Consider the following 24038-nt stretch of genomic DNA (forward strand, 5'->3'; position numbering starts at 1 on the left):
GCTGGAATACAATTCTGCTGCTGCTGATGGCCCACAGCGCCACATGGATGCCCAGTTTTGAGTTGCTAGATCTATTCACGTGGTTACTTTTGCTGCAGCTCACCAACCTTATTTACTACGCTCCGTGTACTTACACACATGCACTCCAAACCTATCTTAGTCTCCCTCACATTTCCCCCTGTTTGATCCCTCCTATTTCTGAACTACCGAACTACTAATTCTGAATTATTTGCCTTTCTGTGGCTAATGGAGTTCTTGGGCATGATTTTAGCCTGGGGGCGGGGGCACGTGGGTGGGCGGTGGTGGTGGCGGAATTCCTGACGGGATACCTGGAAGTATGTGTTTCCTGGACACCCTTATGATTTTGACTTAAGCGCATCATTTTTTACTTTTTTTCTAGTTTCCCACCTGACAGGTCAGCCTGATTGACAGGCTGGTTCTCAGTCAGACAGGAGAAGAGCCAGGAAGAGGATGTGATCAGGTAAGTGTTAGATTGGGGGGGGGTCATCGGGGGTGGGGTGGTGGTTGGGGGTCACTGGGATATCGGGGTTCTCCGGGGGGCTGTCAGTCATCGGGGGGGGGTCATTCATCATTAATTGGGGGGTTCGGGGACAGGGGTCATCATGGAGTCGGGGATTATAGGGGGTTCAGAGATCATGGGGGGGTGAGATATCATTGTGGGGTCTGAGATCATAGAGGGTTCGGAGATCGTGGGGGGGTTGGAGATTGTAGGGAGGTTTGGAGATCATAGGGGGAGATCAGAGATTGTGGCGGGGGGGTGGTGGAGATCGTTGGGGCAGTGTTGGAGATCATATGGGGGACCGCTGCAGGTAGGCTTGCTGGGCCTGGGGAGGCACTCCTGCTCTTCCGGGCCCACAAGCTGTGCTATAAAGGCACTTACCTGCCGTTTTGGGCCTTCTCGCCTCCTCTCACGTGGCATGAAGGAGAAGGCCCGGGAACCCGGCCACCAGGGGTTAAAATTAAAAAGCTTTGTAAATGGAGGCCCGTAGCCTCCTTAAATGCTTTTACTGCCCGACCCACCTCCTGAGAGCAGGTTGGTTGCCCGCCCCTTGTCCCGCCCCTGTGAAAATCGGAAATGGGTGGGTTGGGGATGCGTTTTAGATTTTTGCAATTGTTACTGCCCCCCCCCCACCACCCACCTCCAACTCACCCATTTTTCCAGGCTAAAATCATGCCCAATAACTTTTCTGAACTCATGTATCTTCTCTCTCTCAAAAGCCTTCTATCTGCCTTCTCTGGTCAAATTTTCTCTCTCTCTCTCGACCTGATTTTTTTTGCCCTTTTGTATCAGAAAAAACATTTTTTATGTCTTTTGATTCTCAAGGTAAAACCTTCTTTCATTTCAACCAATCTGTGTGGCACATCTTTTTGCAAGGATTCTCTTATTTAGTGACAACAATCTTGGGCAGTCACAGGTCAAGCACTTATAATGGGAAATTCTTAATAACTTGAGGAAAGCCAGATCTATCCATCAGTTGAAAAACCTTTTTACTCTGCCTGGCTTTATATAATGACCCAAGACAATCCAGATAAAGGATTTGATCACTCCCAGATCCAAAGTGAAAACTCATTTCGCTTTGCTAGAGTGTAAATCATCGGTCAAAACCGCACAAGGTAAGATGACTCTCTCCTTAGGTCATCCCAGGCACTTAGTAGCTTGTTCAGGAAACATGGCCTTTTGTTCAACCTTGATGGGCCTGCGTGTATCTAACTCTAACCACTGATTGGAACCAGTTGCTAACTGTGAATGATCTTTTGGTCTCACAGTACACAGTGCTACCTTGAAGTACCTGTGGTTCTTACAATTAACTCTTTCTGTTTTTGCAGAGTGGTGCAGGATGACTGCAAGCCAAGGCTAAGGCCTGCAGCAGGTAAGTGTGGGGGATGAAATGGAGAAATAGGAGGCCACTACAAGGCCCTTCCCCCCGCCCCCCCACCGATGAGGGGACTTTAGCAGAAGAGCAGACTTGGTCATTCTTGCTTTCCAGGACAATCCAGAAATAATGGGAAGATTTAGACATAGTGACCAAATTAGATCTGTGCATTCAAGCCTTTGGCCCACACACTTGAGTCCCTGAAAGGTAGCTGGTGTACCGGGTGGGACAATGGAGGGAGATTGAGTCCTAGCGTGGACAATCAAAGATGGAGGAAGGACAAATGGGGAATAAATCAACATTAGTGGCAACAATGGCATAGGAAAGTGTGTACACTTATATATATACAAGATAAATATTTTATCAACCTTGGGGTGGCAAACCAGCTATTACAGCATGCTAGTAACTGCCCAGACAAAGAAGACATGTTCTAAGGGGTTGAAGAAACAACAAATCGGAGTGCGAAGTATGTGAGCCAGCTTCACTCAGTTCTCTGCTGTGAAGGGTGCTTAAGCTGCACAGGTGCACTGGACAGGCTGTGAGACTGGGATCCACACAGTGTGCTTGGTTGCAACTCTGTGGCAAAATGTATTCAATCAGCCCTTAGTGAAAATACTATGCCAGAGAAGACTGATGGCTTTCCAGGCCAGGGCTTGGCCTGGACCTGGGCTTCACAACAAAGCCAAATCACATCAAGACAAACAATCCTGGCAGCTTTCTTTGCAGTGATTTGTACTGTGATAACTGAATGTTCATGTACAAAAGCACAAGGATTGATTAGATTTAGGAAGGTAAGAAATTCTTCACTTTTAATGAACCCTCCCACCAATTAGGAAGAGAAGCTTGGACCTGTAGCCCTTACTGGGCAGGGAGTGAGTGGTGAGGCTGGAGTATATCAGAGTCTGGACTTTGAGGGAGAGCTTCCCTGGCTGGATTACCTCCTTGACTGCCCCTTTTGCTAGTGTTCTGTTTAGGTTTGGGAGGGAGGCAGGAAGGGGTATGTTTTTAGTGGAAACGTGATGGTGGGGACAAAATTATGTGGAAAGAAAAAAAATTAAAAAGCAAGTTGTGTCAAGTAGAGAAGACAGAAAGGGCAAGGAAAACATGGAGAGAAAGCAACCCAATCTCTCAAATCTGACTCATTTGAAGGGATATTACTTAATCTGATTTAGAAATGCGACATTTTGATATATCTTACAATGAAAAATAACAACACAGCTCCATTTGTTTAACTGGGTTTGCAATCTATTTCACTGTGATGAAAATGAAGCATTTTTGTTTTTTTTAGATTTTTTTGCTGATGGCCATAATCCACACAAAGATCAGTTATTGCTAGCTGTTTTCTGCAAGGTGGAGGAAATTTACATTGCAGCCTGTCTAACTTTGCACCTCAGAGCAAGGCAGAGATATGCTTAGTTCTGGAAGTCATTGGTATGTGTGCTCTGATTGCTGCTGTTCTATGTGGATGGGGGCTTGTCTGGCAGGTCAAAGTATTTAGCACAGGTCAATGGAACTAGCCATCTCATTCAATTTCAAACCTTCCTAGGTAATTGACATCCAGGGTAGTGATTCTTGATTAACAGCTGCATACGAAAGAAAGAACTTGCATTTATATAGCGCCTTTCAAACCTCAGAACATCCAAAGTACATAACAACCAATGAAGTATTTTTGAAGTGTAGTTATCGTTGTAATGTGGGGCAATTGTGGCAGCCAATTTATTCACAGCAAGGTCCTATAAACAAGAATGAGATGAATGTCAAGATCATTTGTTTTAGTGCTGTTCATTAAAGGGATAAATATTGGCCAGAACACCAGGAACACTCCTCTGTTCTTCTTTGAATAGTGCCATGGGATCTTTCATGTCCACTTGAGAAGTCAGACTGGGCATCGGTTTAATGTCTCATCTGAACGACAGCACCTTCTACAGTGCAGCACTCCCTCAATACTGTACTGACAACCTACATTATGTGCTCCACTCTCTGGAGTGGGAGTTAAAAGCGCAACCTTCAGACCCAAAGGCAAGAATGCCACCACTGATCTAAGGCTTGATACTATTTGGGGTGAAGACATGGATCAGAGCTGCGAGTAGGGACAGAACCAGTAATTCTTTGTAGTCATTTTGACGGACAACTCTGTGGCCAGTGGTTTCTAATTATGGATTTATATTGGATACTTGTGCTTAGCTTATTACTTTACAGTCTCTAGCTAGCAGAGCAACTGGGGTCACTTGATTCCATGGCAGTGGTTCACTACATAAGAAGGGAACATCCATTTTCAAGATTCAATCTATGTGGAGAGCTCACAGAAAAATGTTTTGGTATATATATGTATTATGAACAATAGAAAAGCTTGTAAATTATTGTGAATACACTCTTTTGCACTGAATATTGTTTATTTACCTGTTCTATATTATATAAATTGTCAGTCATTTTATAGCTTGAGTATCGGTCTGTTGGAGCGAATATTCAATGAGCCTAGGAGGAGAGTCATGTAATAACATGTAATATTTCTGGTATGCCAGTGTACAATGGCATGGATTTTCTGTTGGATCTCTGGGTGTCGTTATCATTTACCTAGATATTAGATGGGTAGAGGCACACTCCTGATCATAGGGGACACAAGATCCGCTTACAGGAGTGGTTCCAAAAATGTAACACTCTTTGTTATCATAAATCTCTCACTCCTAATATTTCCTCAATGCTGTCAGCTATGTGATGAATCATGAAGCGAAAGAAGTAGGAATGGGGAAGACAGAGACTGAGAGAGGACAAATGGGAGAAGTGGAGGAAGGAGACATGAGGAAAGAAGAATGGGAGATGGTGACAGAAGGAAAGAGAGTGGGGGGGAGGTGGGGAGAGGAACTGATTTGCATGGGGTGCATAGGGTAAACTGATTTGCAAACACAGGCACAATCTAATTCCTATTAAAAGTAAAAATGGAACCCAATGGGGTACATCGCTCATTGGGAGCATAATTTTGTAAAATTGGCCCTTAAGTCCTGGTCCCCTGTCACTCTTGGCCTCAACAATTTTTATTGGTTTCCTGTCGCCAAAGCAGTGAATTCAAAACCCTTGTCCAGGTTTATAAATCTCTCTACAATCTTGCTTTTCCTACCCTATCTCTGCAAAGTCCTCCATCCCTATGTGCCAGTGTATGCCCACTAGTCGTCCAACTCTGGACACTTTGCAGCACTCCTCCTTCTTTTCCACCTTTAGTGACAGAGCCTTCAGCTGTCTTAGCCCCTTGTACGTCCTCCCTAAACCCTTTGGTCTTGCCACCTGTCTTACCTCCTTCAAAAGTCTCTTCAAAACACTTTGACTATACCTTTGGTCATCTCTCTCAAGAGTCATTCCTTATTTATCCTATCAATTCCCTTGATTACTTTAAACACAGCAATCAGATTACCCCTTAATCTCCAGGGAATGCAACCTAAATTACTCAGTCTCTCATCACAGTTAAGTGCCTTTATTCCAGTTATCATAATGATGAATCATTGCTGGACTCCCTTCAAGTTGGGGTACCCAAAACTGAGCAGAACACTCTATAAATGAGTTTGGACTAGTGCTCTGTAAAATTGCAGTAAAATGATTTTGCTTTTATATTCTATACTTCTTGTGATGAAGCCCAGCATCCTTTTAGCATTTTTGATTAATTTTTGTACCTGGTACTAATTTTTAATGACTTATGTAGCTGGACTCCTAAATCCCTTTGTTCATTCAACCTTCAGTGCTCCCCAATCAGACTGTATTCCCACCTGCCATTCTTACATTCAAAGTGTACTACCTCATACCGTCTGGAGAGAAGGAGTATGATGAGGTATTTGATAGAGATCTTTAAGATTTTCATGGATATGGAGAATTTGGATCCAGGAAAATAGATTTCAAGGGCAAGTGGACACATTTTAAAGTTATGGGTTTTAAAGTGATTTAGTAACAGGAGGCAAGAAGGTGGCAGCTTTTAAAAGTAACTTGATGAATTCCTGTTGGTAAAGGAGATACAGGGTTATTAGTTCTGGAAACAGGTAAGGAACCTAATACGAGGTTGAGTAGAATCAGTAATGCAGACCAATAGTCTTTTCCTGCCCTAAATATTACTGTGTTCCTACATTAATATGTAACTTTTTAAAACCTGTGTCATAGATAATATGCTCAACTAAGCAATGAAACATCTGAAAAAAGACCTAGTTGTCACACAGCTAAATGGTCCTTGCATTGAGTTTGTTTTGCAGTTACAACGGTCGATCTGTATCAAAACATGTTGTCAGGTTCTTCCTTTACTCGTTTCTCCTCCCTAAGCTGTAGTAGAGCCTAGAGTTGGTGCCGTGCCTAGAGAAGGTGGCATCAATGGTCCTGGATTTCACACCCTGACTGAGAGTTGGTGACTTTGGAACAGCTAAAGGCAATGATAGGATAACATGTACGACCACACCGTTCATCTGCTATTAATGCACAGAAAATACTAGTCACAAAATAGCCTTATGTGTTTGCTTTCCCTAAAATGCTTCAATGGAATTAATGTTATTGCAAAGAGATGTGAAATGCTGAGACAGCATCTGTTCCATTAGAACAGCCAGGAGTAATTTTTGTCACTGTTGGAGCACTGAAGATGACTGTAAAATGCACCCTGTGTATTTCATGTTTTCACTCTGCATAGATTTCACGTTTAAACTGAATGCTCATAGGCAGCAGCAATGGTATGTGAATAAGTTTGCAGTAGTTAAATAGTCAGATGAATTATGTATAAATTGTCATTTTTAATTTTATATTAATTGTGACTGTAACATGTTATTTTTGCTGCCTCCTTAGCCTTTATAACCTTGAATGTCTGATTCAAGATGTTGTGGTGACTAACCGAACATGAACTGTCTCTTTTTAATTAAAAAGACATCAACCATGAAATAAAAAAAAGTTTCTAATATCATTTGAATAGAAAATTTTCCAGAGGGCAACATCCGGAAGGAGTTTATTTAATTTTAAAATTGCTGCCTCCACCTCGAGTATCGAAATTGGCAGAACAGAGGAGGAATTGGGAATTGGAGAGGGATAAAATCAAAAAGTACTGCACTCAGCAGGTCAGTCAACATCTCTTTAGAGAATAAACCAGTTTGTGAGGCAAATGGGTATTTCTTTCTCTAGAGAATGCAACGATATTTGGTTTAAGATAGGCTGGGGCTTTACTGTGGAATAGTTGGCTGTGCTACACCTGATCTGAAATGGGAAAATGTCATTTGCTCAGTTGTAAAACATCCCTCACGTTGATCAGCATATATTCTATATTTTATAATAAAACGAATCAAAAATACATAAGTGCACATATGTAATCCAGTTACAACGATTATGACTGTATTTTTTTTTGAAAAGTCCATTGCAATATATTGCAGGCCCACAGGTGAATCCCCAAATTAAGACATGGATTACAATAAAAGTGTGTGTGTTTTGTTGTTTTCGTAAAACAAAATTGAACAATTTGATTTAGTGAGTTCTGCAATACATTCTAGAAGAAGAAGAAAAAAAAAATGTCGTAACACGGACAAAGCTATTGTCCAGTAAAAGGTTGCAAACTAACAGTAATAATAAACCCCCTGGGTGATGAGCCCAGCAGCTCCCTGACTGCAGGCATCCTTGACCCAGAGGCGAGAGAGTGTCCAATCAGGAGTGGGAGTGCTGAGAGGCCGCGCCAATGAGAGCGGGCGACGGTGCGGAGTGCGCGTTGCTGCGGACGGTTGGTTCACCGTGTGGCTGGAGCCGAGAGGAGAGGAGAGGAGAGGGAGAGAGAGAAAGAGGGAGAGAGAGAAAGAGGGAGAGAGAAAGAGGAGAGGAGCCGAGTTTGTGTTGTGACCATGGTCCCCGCCGTCGCTCCCGCCTCATACCCGCCCCAGTCAGCCGCCCTCTGCACCGCCTGTTTCAACTAGCGAGAGGTAAGGACAGCGTAGACTCGACCGTGGCCGGGCAGTGTTGGAGGCAGCGAGTGACCCTCCTCCTCCTCCTCCTCCTCCCTCCGCATACCCAACCCCCGGGAACGCCGGCCGCGGCTCACTCACTCACTGACTGACAGGCGGCTTGTTTGCTCATACTTGGGAGGCCTGGCTGGGGAGAGGGAGGGAGGGAGGGGGACGGGGGTTTCCCTCTTTAGCTTTTTATTTTACTTTGTAGGGAGATGGGATCCGGTGATTGATTTTTGTGCCACGTCTGCTGTCAGGGCCCCAGGCATAGGCCCAGGTCAAAGAAACTTTTGACAGTATGTTTGTGAATAAGGGCCAGGCTAAAGGTGACCTGTCAGTGAGCCGTCCTGGGAGAGAGTTAAATAATGTGTCAGGATGGCACTGAGCCTGTCTGTGTTTGTATATGTGTGTGTGTATCTATGCATACGTATACAGTTGGAGCCTTTGCCAAAATAATTGTCCTTTTAATTCTATAATTATAGGTCAGAAAATGTTATTGTTTTACTTCTCTCCTGAAGACTTTTCCAGGCAATGTTTCTGTGGGTACCTTGGTGAAGTGGCTGCCTTCATACATAAGCCCAGACATCAAGTCGTTGGCAGGTTATTGAAATATGAAGTTCTATCACAACTGAACACTTCTACCCGTTCCACTTTCAGTTCGGGATCATCAGATAGTAATCGGAAATGAGAATTATAGATGATTTGCTTCCCCCCCCGGTCCAGCAGAGCAAATGTCCTCAGATCGACCATACTTCAGAAATTGCACAGAGATCAATATATGACAAACTAGCATGAGGAACATTGGAAAGTACAGGACTGGAAAGTATTCTGCAACCTGCCTTCTGGTCCCATTCGCGGACTCTCGCGTGGCTATCAAGTTCTGCCTTAAATTTTTCCACACTAGTTTCCTCCGTTCCACACGTTCACCACCGTCTGTGTAAAATAGATAAATATAAAGTGTCTGTACACCTTTTCTAAGCTTAAGCCTGTGTCCTTTGGTTCTAGAGCTTGGGATAACCTGGAACACATTGAGAGTTCAATTTATTTCTTTATTTAAGAATCTTAAATACTTGAATAATATGCTCCCATTATTCTCTAGAATAAACAATTTGAGACTTTGCAGTCTCTCCTCCATAGGTCAGATGCCTTCAGCTAGGTATCAGTTTGGTTGCCTGACAGCCCAAAATTTTGTGTTCGTTGAGATTCTTATCTTTAAGAATGGCAATTCTGCCTTCTCTTCCTCTGCCTGCAGTTATTTCAAAAGGGAGTCTATGTTTTTCAATACTTTTGTTTATCTGCAATTTGTATAATACTATTTTTGTACTGCACTTTTGGTGTGGTGTTTCTTCTTCTGAATAAGTTACTGTCTCATAAACACATTTTCTTGTAATCTTAAGTTTTTTACATTTAGTGCAGTCACTCATTTTTGCTTGTTGTGAATTCCATATTTTGACATCTGGATTTATTAGATTTTTAAAACCAAAAATTCATTAATCTCATGAAGTTGTGGTGCAGAGGCTTTGTCCATCATCTATCACATCTTGCGTTGAGAGGAAGTATGACCCTTATTGATTGCATAAGGCTTTTGTTTCCTATGTAGATAAAATTTGAGAGTATTTGTCAATCCACACAATTGTTTCATAAGAGAATAGATCAGTACTTAAATGCATAAGCAACTGCAACTTGGAATTATATAATGCCATTTATCATCGAAAAACACACCGAGGTGCTTTAGAGACATGAGCCAAAGAAGGAGAGATTAGGAGGGGTGACCAAAAGTGAGGGTTTTAAGGAGGACCTTAAATAAGGAGACCGATGTGGAGAGAGGTGGAGGGATTCAGGGACATAAATTCAGATAGTGGGATTGAAAGCACAACCGTCATTGGTGGGACATAGGAGGTCAGAGTCAGAGGAATGAAGAGTTCAGGTGGGGTTGAGAGGATGAGGCCATGGATGCATTTAAAGAACAAGAACTTTAATTTTAAGGTTTTGGAGGACCGTGAGCCAATGTAGGTCAGTGAGGAGGGGGTGATGGGCCTGTAGAACATGGATAGAATACAATTAGCAGAGTTTTGGATGAACTGGAGATTGCGCTGGAAGTTTGGAGGATGGGAGGCTGGCAAGAAGAGCATTCGAATAATCAAGTCTGAATGGGCTGAAGTAGGGGCATGTTGTGGAGCTGGAAGTAGGTGATTTCTGCAATAAAATATGGGGTTAGAAAGATAGTTTGGGTCGATTTTTTTGTTTTTTAAATTTGTGTCAGGCATGATTCTAGTCACTGCAGGGTTTTCCTCTTGACATCCATTGACCTTAGTTTTGCTAGGGCTTCTCGATGTCCTACTCCAATGAATGCTGCCTTGATGTCAATAGCAGCTACTCTCACTGCTCCTCTGGCATTCAGCTCTTGCGTCCATTTCTGGATCAAGGCTGTCATGAGGTCTGGAGCCAATAGTTCGGGTTCTACCAGAACCCGAGTATAAGCAAGCAGGTTACTGGTGAGTAGGTGTTGCTTGATGGCACTGTTGATGACTCCTTCCATTAGCTTTAACTGTAACAAAAAGGGACAGAATGACCACTGAGTGCTATTTTAGAAGTTCATTATTTATAAACTGCCTATAGACATGGGAATAGGAAATTATTTTATTTTGGATTGAGAATCCCATTAAATTTTGGAATTGCTGCATATATTGGAGCTCTTTGTTGTACCAGGAAAGAGCACTGTTTATCACTTGGATTTCTTCTATGAAGTTATATATAATTATTTGCTCATGTTTTCATGGGTCTTTCATACAAAGATGTCTTTAATTTTGTTGCAAAACAAGTGCTGCAGTGTTACATGATTTATAAGTTTATCATTGTGAACAAATTAGGTTACTGGGTTAGTTTGAAATTTAAATTAAATTTTATTATGCATCACAAAAGAAATATCGGGCCAGAAATCACGCAGCTTCTGTGAATTAAATTAATGAAAATACTTGCTGCGGGCTCTGAGGTGTTGAATTGCTTGATTTTGAATTTTTAAAAAAAATGTGCGCTATCAACCCAACCTCTCGGAAAGTGTCAACTTGGATGGGCTTGCGGAGGGTGGCCAGTGGCTGTTGAATTACACCTCAGCATAAATTTATGACTTTTTGGGAGAAAATTGGAAGGAAGAAAATAACTAAGTGTATCAAGAACCAGGTCCTTGACACTGTGGTTTCACTGTTCTAAATAAAGAGTCCATTTTCATAATTATTCTTTATTTGGATTCAAATTACAGTATAAACATAACTAGTTGAGCTGTGGATTATAACTTTAAGAAAAATTCAATCTGTAAATTCTTCATCTTTGTCGAGGACGCAGCTGTTTGGGTTCTTGTGAAAATATATTATGAATGGTTTAGAAATTGTCTCCAATTAAAACCTAAATGCATAAGGTACAGAAAATATAATTTTTATTTTGTTTTTGTTTGTGCTCCAGTGTTTTTTTTTAAATATGGTATTAACTTATTCTGCTGCTTGCTGGTTTTGTAGCCCGAATACTGAGCTCCAGTCAGTACATTTCAAATTAGAATGCTGGGGAGGTCCCAGTAGATTGGAGGATCCAGGCAACTACAAACCCATTAGTCTTAGTTCAGTACTGGGTAGAATAATGGAATTGGTTATTAGGAGTAAACTTGAGGATACCTGTGTGATAACTGATTATAAAGCATCTGAACACTGATTCAGAAGGGGAATGTCTTGTTTAACTTTGACTTTTGTGAGGAAGTGACGTCTCAAGTGTGACTGGGTGTACCTTGACTTTCAAAAAGCTTTGAAGTGCCACACGAAAGGTTGTTACTTCAACTCAAAGCAGTGGAGATTCAAAGGAAAACCAAGGAATGGATAAGAAATTGATTCAAAGGCAGGAATCAACAGATACTTGTCAGGCACATTATGCTAGAGTGGGGGTGAGAACTGCTAAGTGGGGTTACTCGGGGATCATTGTTGGAATCTCTATTGTTCCTGATTAACATGAATAGTTTGTGTTCAGAAGCTCAATGCAAACTGGTCAAATTCATAAGTGATACTAGAATAGGAGGCAGTTGAATCTGAGCAGAGAGCCCCTTAACTGCAAATATGAGCTAGATGAAAGATGTAATGTGAGACAATGTCAGATGAAATCTAATATGGCAATTGGAAAGTACTGCACATAGAAAAAATGAGTGATGCAAGTAATTTGTGAATGTTGTTGAAATAGCTGAGGGTGAAGGGGTTTATTAAATTTGACCTAATCACTGGAGCAGCAATCATCTGACAAATAATAGAATACTCAACTATTTAGCCAATACAATAGAGTACAAGTTGTACAGAGTCATGCAATCCGTACAGTGCTCTGGTCAGGTTACACCTTGAGTGCTGTGCCCAGTTCTGGTCACTTTGCCACAAGGCAAACATTCAAGCTACGGAGGTGGTTCCAAGAAGAACAACAAGACTGATCCCTAATATCAGCAGTGTGCTTTATAAGGAAAGACTGGAGAAACTTAGACTTTTCAGACTTGAAAGGAAGTGACTGGGATTAAGTGTGTGTTTATGTGGTAATGGTATAGAAAAAGTAAATCTAGAATAGTAGATTTGTGGCAATAGGACAAGGGTACACAGATCCAAAACTCTGCTGCCCGTATCTTAACTCGTACCAAGTCCCGTTCACCCATCACCCCTGTGCATCGGTCTGGCAATACCTCAATTTTAAAATTCTCTTCCTTGTGTTCAAATCCCACCATAGCCTCACCCCTCCCTATCTCTGTAACCTCCTCCAGCCCTACAACCCACGAGATCTCTGCGCTCCTCCAATTCTGGCCTCTTGCGCATCCCCGATTTCCATCGCTCCACCATTGGCGGCTGTGCCTTCAGCTGCCTAGACCCTAAGCTCTGGACTTTTCTCCCTAAATCCCCCTTCATCTCTACCTCTCTCCTTTTAAGTCGCTCCTTAAAACCTACCTTTTTGATCCAGCATTAGGTCACCTGGCATATCTCTCTGTGGCTCGGTGTCACATTTTGTCTGATAACGCTCCTGTGCAGCGCATTAGGATGTTTTACTATGTTAAACACGCTATATAAATGTATGTTGTTGTTGTTCAAACTAATAAAAGGCAAATTTAGGATGAGGTTAGGAAACGACTCTTCATCCAGATAGTGTTCAACACATGGAATGGACTTCCACATAGGATAATGGAAGTGCAAACCTTGGAATCATTTAAGAAACAGTTGGATGTTGTAATGGGGAGGGGGGAACTTTTTTTTTGTTGAATTGATAGTGTACGATGCACAGAAAGGGCATCCTTATCTATTTTGTGACCTAAGCCTAGAGAATGAAGATGTTCCTAGTTCAGTGAGTAAAACAGTATAGAGTTTGGAGTAGCAGGAAGGATGAACGTGGTCTGTGTGTCATGAATGTGGATTTTAATGATTGAGTGAGCTGGAGAGGCTGACTAACAGTTTCTTATGTTCTTGTTAAAGTTCTGGGACATTTTATTTTCTTTTACTGGTTTCCATGGTTTGTACAAAGTAATTTTTAAAGGTTCCCCAGGTTTCAGAGGACTAAGGGTAACACTATGTGATTTGACAAAGTATAGAGGGATAAGGAAAAACAAACTGTATCTTGTAATTCAACTTTTAAAATAAATAGACCCATCCAAAAAGAGGTTCTTCGTGGCCTTTTAAATAATCTTGTGTCACAATTTAATTGCTGTTGGAGAACATAGATTTTGCACATTGATACACCAGTATGATGAAGAGAAGTCAGTTGACAAATGAATATGACATGTGGCTGATGGGTTTTATATTTGGTGTCTAAAAGATGAAAGCAGATTGAAACACCTCATTTAAATTATTGCTTGAAGATTGTGCAGATGTATCTTTGTTTGCATGGACACTTCTGTTACATTGTTGGTTTCCTGGAGTGATTCACATTTTGCATTAAATAGCTTGCATAGGAACAGATGGCTGTTAAAATATACATATATCATTGTAGAGTACAGTGATGGACTGTTCTGAAAGTGCTATATGGTAGAATGTGTTTTTCAATGAACAACAAAAACCAACAGCTTGGTTATTGCTAAGGTTGCATAGATGTGTTAAGCCATAATACTTGAAAATATAATGTTACAAGTTTAATAGTCTATGTAGAGGAAGGTTGGGTTTGTTCATCAACTTGGTTCAAAAAAATGTACACGGCTCTTCCCTTTACTAGGGCTGAAGTAAGTGGTTCTTGTCAGTTTGAGATATGTGGTGATGGATTTTATGTTTTGTGTCTAAAAGATGAAAGCAGACTGAAACACCTAGTTAATTGCAGAAAGTGAGACACCATGTGATATCAGACCATGTTTGGTGTGAGTGAGTACTGTCAGTAACACTGCACATGTTTTGTCTGTAATCCTTTGGCCCATCACAGTACAATTAAAAGATAAATTAATTCAGCACAAGCTTTTTGAAATGGTTATGAGGATAGAAATGAGTGAGATCCACAAAGATGGAGAGTAGCTGGAAAATCCTAAAGTAAATAGTCAAAGTTGTCACTAGGCTTTTGTTAGAAAAAAGGCACTTAAGCAAATACACTTTGTCAATATGCGTCTTGAATCGTACACTTAAAAAAAATTGAGGAAAAAGCCATTTGGCCCATTAAAACTTATTTCTGTAGTACAAATTCATTACTCAATTTCCTCCCATCACTATCACTGCTAATTACCAGACTTAAAACCAGTACTTCTCCCTGGTGTTATACAGCTCAAAATGCTCTCTCCAGATGCAACCTAAGTTTAGAAAGATTAAAAAGTACAATTGTACTGCTAAATATTCAGTTTGAGTGGGTTTTGTACAAAAAAGGCATGCCATTGTGCTTTATTGAAATGATGGTAAAACCATTGCATTGCCTTATTTTAATTTTAAGTTATTTTAGACTTTTGAATCTGCCAAGTTCTTTCTGTTAACCCACTTCGGTCAGGAAAAGGATGTGTGATTTTCACAAATGGTATATGATGTAGTACTCTCGAAAGTGGTATAGGGCATCATTTGTGACCAGTGCTGTACACACCATTTGTGTATTTTAATTAAGTAATATAAACTGGAGTTAAGGTTACTAGGCATTTAACAGTTTCTAATAAACAGATTGTGAGTAGAAGTGCTTATTGCTGAAGGCAGTGCTTAATTGTCAGTAAACATCACTACAAAGTGTACTGCTATTTTGTTTTGTGGCATTGTTTAAAAAGTTTATTTCTGTTTATTGGTATGGGCACAGTTTAAGGTAGAGTATTTTTTGAGCTACATTCATACAAATATAGGGATATTGGCACAGAAGGAGGCCATTCAGCCCATCACACCTGCGCCGTGCTGGCTTTTTAACTGGCGTTATTTAATCCCATTTCCCTCCTGCGTTTCTGGTATCATTTTACATTCTTCCTTTTCAAATACTTATCCAATTTTGCTTTAGATGATATACTCTTTTACTTTAATACTCACCAGTGGCAGGAGTCATAGCTGACACAAGGAGGATGGTCATGGTTGTTGGAGGCCAATTGTGCAGCTCCAGGTGATCACTGCAGGAGTTCTTCAGGACAGTGTCCTTGGCTCAATCATCTTCAGCTAGGGCTGTTTGCTGATGAGTTTGCAATTAACAGCTCCATTCACAACTCCTCTGATAATGAAGTAGCTCTAGCCAACCTACAGCAGGACCTGGACAACATCCAGGCTTGGGCTGACAAATTGTTGGCAATGACCATCTCCAACAAAACATCTGACTGCTACCCCTGAATTTCAATGGCACCAGCATTGCTGAGTCCCCACCATCAACATCCTGTGGGTTAACATTGAACAGAAGATTAACTGGATCAGCCTTACCAACAACATGGCCTATCAAAATCCTGGAACTCCCTACCTAACAGCACTGTGGGAGAACCTTCACCGTACAGACAATAGCGGTTCAAGAAGGCGGCTTACCACCACCTTCTCGAGGGCAATTAGGGATGGGCAATAAATGCTGGCCTTGCCAGCGACGCCCACATCCCATGAACAAATTTTTAAAAAAGCCTCTCCACCATCTACAAGGCTGAAGTCAGGGGTGTAATGGAAAGCTCCCCACTTCTCTGGTTGGTGCAGCCACAAATTCAGGGAGAATTCAGAGAAAATCCGTTTTTATTTTGAACATCACTAAAACTGAAGAAAAGAGTTAAATTGCAACCCACGGTCATTTACATAGTTCACGGACACCACTTTTACGGATCTCGCTTAACTCCTAGATAGGTTTTTAAAAATTAAACTTAAAAACTAAGAACCTGATCACAAAAATTAATTCACCCCAAACATGATAAGTATGTCAGAGGGGATAATAACAATGACCTGCATTTATATAGGGCCTTTAACATAGGAAAACGTTCACTGGAGTGTTAGCAGACAAAAATTGACACTGAGCCACGAAAGAGATGCTGTGATGCGTGACAAAGCCTGGTCAAAGAGGTAGGTTTTAAGGAGGGTCTTAAAAGCAGATTAGGGAAGGCAGAGAGGTTTACGAATGAGCAAAAATTTCCTCCAACTAAATATTGGGAAGACCAAAGCCATTGTCTTCGATCCCTGCCACCAACTCCATCCCTTTCCCTGGCCACTATCTAAGGCTGAACCAGACTGTTCGCAACCGTAGCATCCTATTTGACCCCGAGATGAACTTCCGACCACACATCCACTCCATCATCAAGACCGCCTATAATCACCTTCGTAACATCGCCCGTCTCTGCCCTACCTCAGCTCATCTGCTGCTGAAACCCTCATTCATGCCTTTGTTACTTTTAGACTTGACTATTCCAATGTTCTCCTAGCTGGCCTCCCATCTTCCCCACCTCCATAAACTTGAGCTGATCCAGAACTCTGTTGCCTGCATCTTAACTTGCACCAAGTCCCGTTCATCCATCACCCCTGTGCTTGCTGACTTACATTGGCTCCCGGTTCTTATCCTTGTTTTCAAATCCCTCCATGGCCTCTCCCCTTCCTATTTCTTTAACCTCCTCTAGCCCTACAGCCTTCTGTGATCTCTACGCTGCTCAAATTCTTGCCTCTTGCGCATCCCCAATTTTAATCGCTCCACCATTGGCGGAAGTGCCTTCAGCTGCCTAGGTCCTAAGCTCTAGAATTCCCTCCCTAAACCTCTCTCCCTGTCTACCTCTTTCTCCTCCTTTTAAGATGCTCCTTAAAACCTACCTCTTTTACTAAGCGTTTGGTCACCTGTCCTAATATCTCCTTATGTAGCTCAGTGTCAAATTTTGTTTGATAACGCTCCTGTGAAACACCTTGGGACATTTTACTACGTTAAAGGCGCTACGTAAATGCAAGTTGTTGTGGTAGTTTGAAAGGAGTTTTCAATGTCATGGATGTCACACGCTCAACCAGCCTTGTATCCCAGACAGCACCATTGAATATATTGGTACGGTTTTAAATATTACTAGCACAATGCTGCTATTCTCAAAACATCACGCTTGGAGGTATATAAACAAAAGAAAGACAGTTATTTTCTGTTAACTTTTTTTCTTGAATCGTACCTGGGAATTTACAAGCAGCTACCAATGTACAAACTTTCTTCAATAGTAATTACCCTTTGACTTGGGGATGTGCCCATTTACAGCAATTAAACACTGTTCCACTTTAGCAGCAGAGTAATACGTTATTCATTAAGATGTATAATACTTCTGTTATAAAATAGGGAACCATTTAACTTACTGCGAGCAATGCCATTGGACATCCACATTGACTTGGAACCTAAAATTGGCTTAGTTATAAAATTGTATTTTCTTGAGTGTGTTTTCCAAATTGACAAAAGCTTCATATTTTAACAAGGGATGTAAGATCACCTCCAGATGGTAGTCTGACTTCACAATTTCTGGCGAATAACCAAAACATAGAAATTTCTTAGTTCAGTGAACAACCCTAGGAACTTTTCAACTTTAGTCTTAACTCTTAACGCCAATTGTTCCTTTTGGTTTGCCATTAACATTTCACTAACTAGTGAGCTACGTGGAGCTGGCTGACACTATAATTTGGATCTGTCAAATCTGCATCGTTCTCAGCTTGTACTGGATTGATACTGACCAGGAATGTAAAATAATTGTGCCCCAAGTCTGATTTGTCCATTTTAAGATTTCTTGTTTGCTAATAACTATTAACTATTAACTAGGACTAGTGCTTGAGTCTGAATTTGGTTCACCAGCAGTTGCTGAAGATAATGTCTGTGCTTGGTAGTGAGGTTTTGGTAGTTTTTGGTTAGACTAGATTGAACTAAGTGGAGGAGAGTTTTATCGGGTTGAAATTAAAACTGGTATAGTTGTCTTGTTCTGCTGCAGATTCTGCCAGTTTGTTGTGGAGCAACATTAATGAGAACTATAAGGTAGTTTGCAGCTCAGACTGTTGACTAGATCAGATAAGAAATTGGAGTATGAGAAATACGGGACCAATAGTTTTTTTAAATAAAGGAAGGCTTTATGGTGTGGCTTGATTGCGATGTGAGATACAGACATTCTGCATTTTGTGAGGTGAAATTTAAGTAAAGCAAGGATTTGTTTTCAGCAGGCCCCAGCAAATATTTTGTCTGATCAGTAATATCTTGGAGTTTGATTATAAATTCCATCTAATGGTACCTGTATGAGGCCCCACTTTAGTACCTTGTTTATTTGGAAACTTATAAATTTGTCTTCGCCTTTACATTACTCATCTGTTGGTTTGTGATATCTTCCGGTTTATAGAAACATAGAAAATAGGAGCAAGAGTAGGCCATTTGGCCCTTCAGGTCTGCTCTGCTATTCAAAATGATCATGGCTGATCGTCTAACTCAGTACCCTGTTCCCGCTTTTACCCCATATCCCTTGATCCCTTTAGCATTAAGAAATATATCTGTCTCCTTCTTGAATACATCTAATGACTTGGCCTCCACTGCCTTCTGTGGTAGAGAATTCCACAGGTTCACCACCCTCTGAGTGAAGAAATTTCTCCTCATCTCGGTTCTAAATGGCATACCCCATATCCTGAGACTGTGACCCCTGGTTCTGGACTCCCCAACCATCGGGAACATCCTCCCTGCATCTAGTCTGTCTAGTACTGTTAGAATTCTATGTGTTTCGATGAGATCACCTCCCATTCTTCTAAACTCTAGTGAATTTGGCCTAATCGACCCAATCTCTCCTCATAAGTCAGTCCTGCCATCCCAGGAATCAGTTTGGTAAACCTTTGTTGCACTCCCTCCATGGCAAGGACATCCTTCCTCAGATAAGGAAATCAAAACTGCGCACAATACTTCAGATGTGGTCTCACCAAGGCCCTGTATAACTGCAGTAAGACATCTCTGCTCCTGTACTCAAATCCTCTTGCAATGAACGCCATCATACCATTCGCCTTCCTAACTGCTTGCTGCACCTGAATGCTCACTTTCAGCGACTGGTGTACAAGGACACCCAGGTCTCGTTGCACCTCCCCTTTTCCCAATCTATCACCATTCAGATAATCTGCCTTTCTGTTTTTACAACCAAAGTGGATAACCTCACATTTATCCACGTTATACTGCATCTGCCATGTTCTTGTCCACTCACCCAACTTGTCTAAATCGCATTGGAGCCTCTTTGCATCCTCCTCACAGCTCACATTCCATCCCAGCTTTGTGTCATCTGCAAACTTGGAAATGTTACATTTAGTTCCCTCAGCCAAACCATTGTGAATAGCTGGGGCCCAAGCACTGATCCCTGCGGTACCCCACTAATCACAGCCTGCCACCCCGAAAAAGGAAACAGAGAGTTATTCCTACTCTCTGTTTCCTGTCTGTCAACCAATTCTCAATCCATGCCAGTATATTCCCCCCAATCCCATGTGCTTTAATTTTGCACACTAACCTCTTGTGTGGGACCTTATCAAAAGCCTTCTGAAAATCCAAATACACCACATCCACTGGTTCTCCCCTATCTAATCTACTAGTTACCGCCTCAAAAAACTCCAGTAGATTTGTTAAGCATAATTTCCCTTTCATAAACCCATGCTGACTTTGTCCAATCCCGTTAATGCCCTCCAAGTGTTCTGTTATCACATCTTTTAGAATAGACTCTAGCATTTTCCCCACTACTGATGTTAGGCTAACAGGTCTGTAATTCCCTGTTTTTTTCTCTCCCTCCGTTTTTAAATAGTGGGGTTACATTTGCCATCCTTCAATCTGTAGGAACTGTTCCAGAGTCTATAGAATTTTGGAAGATGATCACCAATGCATCCACTATTTCCAGGGCCACTTCCTTTAGTGCTCTGGGATGTAGATTATCAGGCCCTGGGGATTTGTCAGCCTTTAGCCCCATTAATTTCCCTAGCACTTTTTTTTAAACTAATACTAGTTTCCTTCAGTTCCTCCCTCTCACTAGACCCTTGGTTTACTTTCAGGGCAATTGAACGCCACACTGGAGTGGTATGTTGCTACTTAATTACTCTTACCTGCTTGTGCTGTGTTTTTTCCCGTTAATGTAAGTAGGACACATTTTTCTCCTGTTGGAACATAGGAGCAAGAAAAGCAATTTGAGTCTGCTCTTCCCACCACCAGTGTAACACTTGTGATATTGCAGACCCTTTGCAACCTATGTAACCTGCTAAGTGGGGGTGAATAACAAAAGACGTTAAAATTTTGAATTTTGATCATAATCTACAAACGTGATCCTATTAAACTCAACAACTGAGGACCATATATGTTATGTTTATTGCTGATTTCCACTCCTTATCCCTAGGATATCAAAGCCAATTATAGCACCCCTATTGCTAACTCAGCAGAGACTGAATATCAGACCTACCTTGGTTAGTATGGCTCTGCTGCTCATTGGGTAAATTTCTATAACTTTCAGTCTTGCTGGTTGTTTGATATTATCTAACTTTTTTTATATAAAAAAATGATGTAGCATTTGCTGCCTTTGTTTACAGGCTATTTGATATATCTACTATTTGGCTGGGAAAATATGTGGGCTCTCTGGAGGTTTGTTAAATTTGCACTTGTGTTCTCTAGTTCTGTGATCGAAGTTCAAGTAGCCTGCTTACATTGTTATCCATACCTTTTAATATTTGAGAGACTTGGTTTGTGACCTCCCTGTTTTTTCTCCAGTGACTATTCTGTTATATGGTCTTTTTCCATCCGTATGTTGCTCAGTCCCTGGTCTATGCCAATTTAGCCAACCTCAGCCAAAGAGACAATGGGGGTGCTACAATTGGTTTTGGTGTCTGATTTTTCATAGCGTACAGTCAGGGTTTCTTCTCCTGATCACTGGCATGTATGTAGGGACAGGATTAGGCTCCGCTATGATTGGTTCTATGGTAGAGTAGCCTGCCTATACTTGCTATCTAGGCTTACACCTGAAGAAAGGCCACTTAGATTAGGGATCAGTGGGCTGCTAGTGTTGGGGAATTGTACTCGAGCATGACTCATTGCATTCAGGAGAGGAAGGGGAAAATTGAAGGCAAATGTAGATATTATACGATGGCAAACAGTTCACTTGTTTCAGACTTTGACATTTTGGTCTTGACAGCCATATCAAACTACAGTTTTGCTATTTTTAAGAAATCTTAGATATTTAAGAGGCCATTCAGAATTGCTGTCATTTTCATAATTTTAGCTAGGAAAGCAAGCAAAAGAACATTCTTGTAGGAAAGATGACAATTGTGGACAGCTCCTAAAATAACTTGATTTTACTTGCCATTGTCTGTTAGAAAGGCTGAAGTGGGGATCATAGAGCGGAATGACACCAGCTCATTAGGCGCTTCGTTTTTGTAACAAGCAAATGTATCGAACTGAGTATAAGCTACTGCGATCCAAATGAAGCCTGCAACTGAAATCTCATTTATTTTAAGTCTCCAGTACAATGATATACTGTAAATGATTCAAAGAAATTGATTAGACATTCCGAGCCCAAAGTTACATCTATGGCATAATTAAGTGTCCCATCTCAGAACCTCTGATTATTGCTTTATCAAGTGAATCATTGGCAGATGTGTACAGTGTTACCCTTTTTCATCAGAAACCAGAGTTTATCAATCTAGAGGATGAGGGAATAGCCAGTTGAATCATTTTTCGTTTAAAATTAGATATGTTATTCAAAATGATTAGCTTCAGAACTAATCCAGCCCTTGTTGCTTTACAATATTCAACATTTAAAGTGCACAGAAATGTTTTGTTTTTATTTTGATGTTTGACCAAACATGATTACATCTTGAAAGCATCAAAGGATACTTCAAAGGGATTTAAAAAGCTTTGTTGTCTAATGGCCTTGAAAACATCTAAGTGAAAATCCTTGCAAACTGGGCTCAGTCCCTATGAACAGCTTTCAGGGAAGTAAATGCACCTTTATGTTCCTGCCTACAGGAGATCCAGGTTCAACCTACAATGAAAGAAAAACATTAAAATATATCACAAAATTTTGTTGAGTCAATAGTGTTGGTGTTGCCTTTTACTGTTGTTGGTTCATGTCATACCTATGATGTGGAGATGCCGGTGATGGACTGGGGTTGACAAATGTAAGGAATCTTACAACACCAGGTTATAGTCCAACTGTTTTATTTGAAAATCACAAGCTTTCGGAGGCTTTCTTCGTCAGATGAGCGAGTAAGCCAATTTAGGAAAGTAACTTGGGGAAATTCCTCTTTGCCGGAGATGGGGGGGCGGGGGGCAGCGATTAAGCAACCTCCAGGAAATTTAAGTGCCTTCTACCCTGCACCCTACTTTTTATAACTTGAAACATCCTCTTTCAGGAATGTGTCCAGTCCTCTTTTGAAGGTCTGCAGAGAATCCATCTGACGAAGGAGAATGCCTCCGAAAGCTTGTGATTTTCAAATAAAACAGTTGGACTATAACCTGGTGGTGTAAGATTCCTTACACATGTCATACCTAACTGTTGAACACTTCATGCCATTGCCAGGCACTCTGGAGGGAGGGGAAATAAATAAAAGACTTGTATTTACATAGCGTTTTATCATGTCTCTTACAAATATCTCGAAAGAGCTTCACACAGAATGAGCTATTTTTCCATTTGTGCACAGTTATATCCTACCAGTAGTAAAGATGAATGATTAGGTAAGTTGTTTTTGGTGGTGTTGGATGAGGGAGGAATATCGGCCAGAACACGAAAAGAACCTCCCGCTATTCAAAGTAAAGTAAAACAGGATTTTTAATGTCCACTATCCAACAGAACAAATAGGTGGGGTTTAACGCATATCTGAAGGACAGCACCTTCAACCAAAATGAAGAATAGTAAAAGCCTGGTCCATTAAGTCTGCCTCCTGAAACATGGTTCAGCCTCTTACACCATTGAGCCCTCCTTTATCACTCCCCACCAGCACATCATGCAATGGGCTGGGAAAAGTGAAAGGAAAAAACCTGTAGCCAATTTAGGAAAGTAACTTGGGGAAATTCCTCTTTGCCGGAGATTGTGGGGGGGTGGGGGCAGCGATTAAGCAACCTCCAGGAAATTTAAGTGCCTTATGAATCTCTCATCTTGCCTTCTACCCTGCACCCTACTTTTTACAACTTGAAACATCCTCTTTCAAGAATGTGTCCAGTCCTCTTTTGAAGATCTACAGAGAATCCATTCTCACTGCACACATTGGTAATATGTTCAAGGGCGATGACTCTAAATAAATAAATAACTTCCTGGCATCTAACCAAACTGTTTGCCTACATACTCTTATGCTCACGCCTATAGTTCCCCATCTCTCTCCGTTTCAAATAAACTATCCAACTGGACAGAATGTATTCCCTTCATTATTTTTAAAACTTTAATCCTATCTTCTGTAAGCTTGCATTTCTCTAATGCAAATAGCCCCAACTTGTGGAGCCCATCTTGATAGCAAAGAGCCTTAAGACCAGGTGTCATTTTTGTCACCTTCCTCCGTACATTCTCCATGGGCCTGATAATCCCTGCCAACTGGACATAGTACTCCAGATGTGGCTTGCACAGCCCAAATATAGTATTGAGTTTTATATTGTACTGTCCTAGAAATATAATCTAAAACCCTATTTGTTTCCCAGTGGTTTTGAGGACCTTCAATGATTGTTGTATTCTTTCACCACAGCTACCCTGTGGCTTACAAATCAAGCACTTGGGCTTTCCATTCATGTCCACAGAGAAGTATGAAATTAATTTCATAACTCGTGAACGTTCTGCTAATTTACCCAATTGGCGCCGCATGTGTTCTGCATC

The 24038-nt window shown here is 41.2% G+C and overlaps 1 protein-coding gene across 3 annotated transcripts in view; it reads left to right on the forward strand.

The window, feature by feature from the left end:
* The first annotated feature begins 7602 nt into the window (after positions 1-7602).
* The window catches only part of ibtk (inhibitor of Bruton agammaglobulinemia tyrosine kinase), a 119503-nt gene continuing 103067 nt past the window's right edge, over positions 7603-24038 (forward strand). For 2 of the 3 annotated variants that reach the window (XM_067984918.1, XM_067984919.1), the window contains exon 1: positions 7603-7813. The gene's annotated coding sequence lies outside the window, so the exon portion shown is untranslated. The remainder of the gene's footprint in view (positions 7814-24038) is intronic. The other variant, XM_067984920.1, reaches the window with a different exon arrangement.

The sequence above is a fragment of the Heptranchias perlo genome, chromosome 5, assembly GCF_035084215.1.
Source record: "Heptranchias perlo isolate sHepPer1 chromosome 5, sHepPer1.hap1, whole genome shotgun sequence".
Lineage (NCBI taxonomy): Eukaryota > Metazoa > Chordata > Chondrichthyes > Hexanchiformes > Hexanchidae > Heptranchias > Heptranchias perlo.